Source organism: Podarcis gaigeae, assembly GCF_964106915.1.
Source record: "Podarcis gaigeae genome assembly, chromosome: 6".
Lineage (NCBI taxonomy): Eukaryota > Metazoa > Chordata > Lepidosauria > Squamata > Lacertidae > Podarcis > Podarcis gaigeae.
Genome location: NC_139682.1, coordinates 96,706,747 through 96,712,746, shown reverse-complemented (window position 1 = coordinate 96,712,746; position 6,000 = coordinate 96,706,747). Strand labels below are relative to the sequence as shown.

At 42.9% G+C, this 6,000-nt stretch overlaps 1 protein-coding gene across 2 annotated transcripts in view; it reads left to right on the top strand.

The window, feature by feature from the left end:
• Positions 1-674: 674 nt before the first annotated feature.
• Positions 675-6,000, top strand: part of DDR2 (discoidin domain receptor tyrosine kinase 2) — a 63,060-nt gene continuing 57,734 nt past the window's right edge. For both annotated transcript variants that reach the window (XR_014565541.1, XM_083743832.1), the window contains exon 1: positions 675-1,316. The gene's annotated coding sequence lies outside the window, so the exon portion shown is untranslated. The remainder of the gene's footprint in view (positions 1,317-6,000) is intronic.

The following is a 6,000-nucleotide window of genomic DNA, read 5'->3' as shown; positions in this document are numbered from 1 at the left end:
AATAAATTAATTTATATTTTTGAATAAATGTATTCGTTTCAGGATTAATAGCTTGGGTTGTTAATTAGTGGGCCCAATGGGGTGGGGAATGGATTTTGCTGCTGCTCTGATTTCAGTACATTTGAGACTTCATTTAACAGCATTACAGAGTTCACTACAGTTTTTTGTCTTCATTATTTTCTCGAGTTAATGTAGTCTGTTTATTCCTAAAGGTTGGGAACCATTGTCCTAGATTGTTATGAATTTTTTGGGGGAGTCCCTGGGGTTCTGGATCCAGCAAGGATTGAAATCTGATGGAGGACTCAACTGTTGAACTAGTTGGGTGTGTTTTTTTGTGAGAGAATGGCTCTAAGGACAGTCATTAGTATAACAAAAGAGGGCAAGTGGGTAGTCAGACACCAGTAGGCTAGGGGAGAAGCAGGCAAAAGTCCGAGTGAGAGCCATACTTGATTTCTGCGGGAATTCAAGACTGTGACTAGGGGGTGTTAATACTGGGAGCCTTCTCCGTGTTAGGTATCAGGTTGTATATATATGTAAATAAGCCATAGATCATAAGCACACCACATTCTCTGCTGACCTTCGTTCCAAGAAAACCCCTTGAGCGCCTGGAATCTCTCATCGCTCCGAGACTGGGGTGGCCTGCAACAATATGTTCCTGACTGATGCCTAGTCTCTTGCTACTTAAACCATTATTATCACGCCACCATCTGCAATCCCACCGTGTAAAAATGGTGGGGGGAAGACATGTTGCTAATATTTTTGTTAAAAACACCTTACAGCTCATCAGTCACCCATATTGATATTTTTCTCTCAGCTTATTCATTGACGCTTTGCAAGCCAGTAAAACATGCCAAATCCTCTGATTTGGGTAAAAGAATAAATAAAACACGAAGCATATTTTTAATATAAAAAAGCGGACTGCATAGATCCCTGGAGCCTGTTTGCTACAGCGTCCCTCCGCTTGCAATGAATGAGTTTTGCCATAAATTATAGTTTAGCTCAAGTTTCCTTGAGTGAAAGAAAAAAGCCTCCAAAGAGCCAGCTCCAATTGGTGACTTTCTTCCCCCTTCTCGTTCCCTAATTGAAACCAAATGTGAAATATGTTGGATTGTGGGATTTCTGGCCAGGACCCAGGAATCCTCAGAATGCTAAATCGCTCGCAAAGGCATCTTGCATCAGCCTGAAGAAGTTCCATTCCAGCCCGGCCTCTCCATCTAGGGCGAGAAAGCGGAATCTGCCTCTTCCCCTTAACCCAGTGGATTAAACTTCTGAAAACCTCCTGTCTTCTTCCCCTAAAAGTTCATCTTAGCATCCAGGTATGGACTTTATGATGTTTTTGAAAAACAGAAGGGTCTCCCCCTTCTTGTCCATCTGAGCGAAGAAGCAGAAAGGCAGCTCGCCTCCTTCCCTCAAACAAAGACTAGTCCAGTTTGCAATGGCGTAAAGCGGAGAAATAAGAGTATGAAGTGAGGGGATAGAAGTGTACGTTTCCCAGGCAGACCTTTCATACGAAGAATTATATATATAAAGATTGTTTGCATGCCAGGCCAAACTGCTTGATTACAGATTCCCTTGACGGTTATGAAAAATGGGAGGCATTTTCAAAGAGGAGGCTTTGGAGCTAGAGGAAAATGGAGGTGGAAGGCCCTTTTAGCTTCCGCGGCTTATAAATTAGAAGTTATTCAAGAGTTGAGGATTGCAACTTGTGTAAAAGTGCTTCCGTTGAGAGGCTATAACATACACAGCCCCCCCTTTTTTTAATCGGACGCGTGTGTGTGTCTCGTGACAACCCTGTTTTTCATTACTGCTCCTCCTTTTGTTGGTGGCGCCGACAGCTCATCCAAGCAAAGGCGGCTGGTCCAACCTCTGAAAAGCCCCAAGGCCCAGAGGTCTTGCAACAGAACCGTTGCTCTTCTGGAGCCGTGATTCAGGAAGGCCTGGTTGGGAGAGCGGAGGGAGACCTTTAATTCTGCTAGTTACAGAATCTGAATGTGATTTTTCGTTTTACATTTGCACTGGCACATGCATCTCCAAATGCTAAAGGCCACTACACACGTGACTCATTTTAGGTGTAGCTCACAAATGATTTAAGAACATGCCTCAAACTATACACATAAATTTAAACCATCTTTGTTTACATTCTCATCAGGGATTGACTCCAATTCCTTATTAAGTGTATATTCACATTTGCTGTTGTGTAGTGAGCGAAAAAGTCCCGGGGAACATAAAAAGTAACATAAAGTAGCATATATTACAATAATATGTTATACTTGGTGTAGAGAAAGTGGATAGAGAATGCATTCTTCCTCTTGAGACTTGACCCTAAAACTTGTCCCCCAGTAGAACTGATGGTCAGTAGTTTCAGGACAGACCAGAGAAGAACACATGATAAAGCCATAAGAAATGGCTTTAGTTATCATGGCCATTGATGTAGACAGGGGCAGAGGAAGGGGGTTCCGGTAGGTGTGGTCTGACCCGGGTGTCACCACTGAGGGGGGTGACAAAAGGGGGGTGGCACTCATTGCGGGGCGTGCAATGCCCCTGGGAGTGAGACGGTGGCTTGGGTGCCCGTAGGCCCCGCGCTGCCCAGATGGTCCACCCTTAAGAAATGCTTTAGAAAATATTAATATTATGAGAAAATGCAATTTTGGTAATTAGGCAGATTGTCGTGTTTTGATATAATAATAATAATAATAATAATAATAATAATAATAATAATAATTATTATTATTATTATTTTATTATTTATGCCCTGCCCATCTGGCTGGGTCCCCCCAGCCACTCTGGGCAGCTTCCAGCAAAGCACTAAAATACAATAACCTATTAAACATTAAAAGCTTCCCTAAACAGGACTGCCTTTAGATGTCTTCTAAAATTTTGGTAGTTATTTTTCTCTTTGACATCTGGTGGGAGGGTGTTCCACAGGGAGGGTGCCACTACCGAGAAGGCTCTCTGCCTGGTTCCCTGTAGCTTTGCTTCTCTCAGTGAGGGAACCACCAGAAGGCCCTTGGCGCTGGACCTCAGTGTCTGGGCAGAACGGTGGGGGTGGATAAAAATACCATGAATAAAAATAATAATGATAATAGCAATAATGATACTCTCACCTTTGCAAATCAACAAATGCAGCATCTCCCTTCCACTCGAGGAGAAGCACTAACAATGCTGCCAAAGGAAGTTTTCCTTAGTATAGTTTTCATCATATTGCAGTCAATTTTCTGCAGTTTTGACTTGGAGAGACCCCCCGGTTTTGTCAAGCTGCCAACTGAGCTCAGAGCAACTCAAATCCTTGCTGTTAGATTTGTTTAAAATGTAGCAGATTGCTGCCAAGAGCCTAATCCTTAGTATGGAAGTGCAACAAAGGGAGACTACAATTCCCAGCATGCTTTCCTCACTAAGCCTGAAGGGGCCTGTTAGCATTCTGTCCAGGAGCTAAGAGCCAAAATCCCCATTTTCAGTTAACTGCTAATGTATGCAATGTAGGTGCGCTCTGGCTTCCGCCACGGGGTCCAAAAGCGGTTGCGTCCTGCTGGCCACATGACCCGGAAAGCTGTCTGCAGACAAATGCCGGCTCCCTCGGCCAGTAAAGTGAGATGAGCGCCACAACCCCAGAGCCAAATTCAACGGGACTTAAGCATCCAGGGTCCTTTACCTTACTTTTACTTAATGTATGTGCCTCTAAAAGGACGATGCCCCAGCTGATGTGGGCCCTAAAATATGGGATAAGTAACTTGTGTGTGTGTGTGTTACAAAGGATTGAATCTTTAAAGAAAAAGGTGGGGGAGGGTTCTGTTTTCTGAGTTTACACATTGCTGCCAAACACTCAACACTCAGCAGCCAGATGATTTCTTCTGGAAATTTATTAGGTTCTGTATTTTTAGTATGTAATGGGGAAAGGGAGAAATTGTTCAGGAATTACAGAGTGACTGAACATATATAGCAATGCAGTCTTTAGTAAGATGTTATTCTATTCTTAGTGATGTTTTAGAATATGTGGAATACTTTTTAATGGAGTTTGACTGCTGCTTTAGAGTTTGACCCTCAGCAGGGTTCTGTCCCTTCTAAACATTTCATTTAGAGTATGATTTTTTAATTGAGTATTTATTCCGATTTGCTCACACAAAGTTTATGCAGAGGCTAGATCATATGCAGTCATTTACTGAGCATTTGTTCTTATTTGTTTGTGGGGTATTTAAACATCTTCTCATTAATCATTTGTTCATCCAATACCTTGGTTATTGAACTTAATCTGTTCTGGGAGTCGGTTTGACTCCTGAAACGTTCGAAAACCAAGATGTGACTTCCAATTGGCTGCAGGAGCTTCCTGAACTCAAGTGGAAGCCGCAGCAGAAGTTCAGCTTCCAAAAAACGTTCACAAACCGAAATATTTACTTTTGGGTTTGCAGTGTTCAGGAGCCGATTTGTTTGGCAACTAAGCTGTTCAATAACCAAGGTACAACTGTACTTTTCAGTGCATTTCCCTGTCACTGTCTAAACCGAAAAAGGCCCAGTTCTTAAAAAATAAAAGTGGATTTATTGTGTCAGGGCAACAGAGCATTTTAATCCCATTTAATTTTGCAAACCGGGGCGGGGGGGAAACCGATTGTTTTGAAAATGTTTATGTTTATGCTTATCTCCCCCTCTTGAAATTTGATAAAATATTTAATTGTATAAACCCAAAGTACCTCTAGAGTCTAGACTGTCAGTATATTTGGGGGGCTAGGGGATTTTCAAGCACATACCAAAACTTTGTTTGCACATTTAAAGTGTATTAAAGGTTCCTGCATAACCTTTGTGAAAACAAATCAGGATGAATTATGAATAAACAGGTTGTCCTTCCTACAAATCATGAGGGCTTGTCTACATTTCCACTTGTGCCATGCTTAGAAAGAACTGGTCTGAGCTGTTTACCTTTAGCCTGCTCCTTCCCAAGGGAAATCCTGCTCTTTAGTGATAGATCGGAACAAATGGCAATCCAGGGAAAACCCAAATTGCTGTTTGCTCCAACTGAGCAGTAAAGAGCTATTTCCCCCAAGGGAAGGCGGCTTGACAGGAGGAAGTGTGGCATCCTTAGATCCAAGATCCAGAGCAATTTCTTCTTCTTTTTTATAGCATTTGGAAAGAAAGGTGTTGCTTACCCCACTTGAGTTTGCAATGTAGCCCCTGTTCAGGTGGTCAAAGAAGGCACAGGAGAGCACCCACTGGTCTCTCACCCTCAACATTCCTGCTCCTATAATCCCCACTCTTGCGCATTCCAATCCCATGCAAGGTCCAAAAGGCAGCTTGTATGCACATTTAGCAGAACATGTTTGGGATGTCCCTTTGGACCTTCACATGAAACACTTGAAGAACTGAAGAGGAGGGTGTAGCCTGCACAGGGATGTTGGGAGTGGGGCCAGCATGGGTGCCCCCAGCTGCCCCCCCAGTTTGTGCCCCCCCCAGTTTGTGGATGCCTGAATAGGGCTTAACTAAGACATAAGACAACCCAAACCAAATGAAGCCCCAGTAATGACCACTAGGAGCTCACTATGCCCACAGATTTTTTATTTTATTTTATTATTTATTTTGGTGGTTTTTTTATTAAATATTTTCTTGATTTACAAAACTGTATGCAATGTCTCTCTCCCGTATTTTTCTCCATATAACATTTTTACAATTCAGTTTCATTTGTTGAGACATTAGGAAGAAAAGGGGGGAAGAGGTGGGTGGGGGTGAGGTCAGGTGGAGATGTTTCTATTTTATTTACTATATGTAGGGTTTGGTATCAGCGTTGCTTGTGCAGGTTCTCTGCTGTTCACTTGTGTTCCTTTGGTGGTGAGAGAGGTTGGGGTTGGCCCAGGGTGTGGCTGTTCATGTGTGGTTGGCTGTGGTGGTCTTTGTTTGTGGGGTGGGTGGGTGTTTTGGATCAGGTTAGCCATGTTGATTTGTATGCTGTTGGTGGATTTTTGTCATTGTCTTGTTGGGCTGTGTATGTGATAAAGGGGAGCCATACAGGGGTGAAGG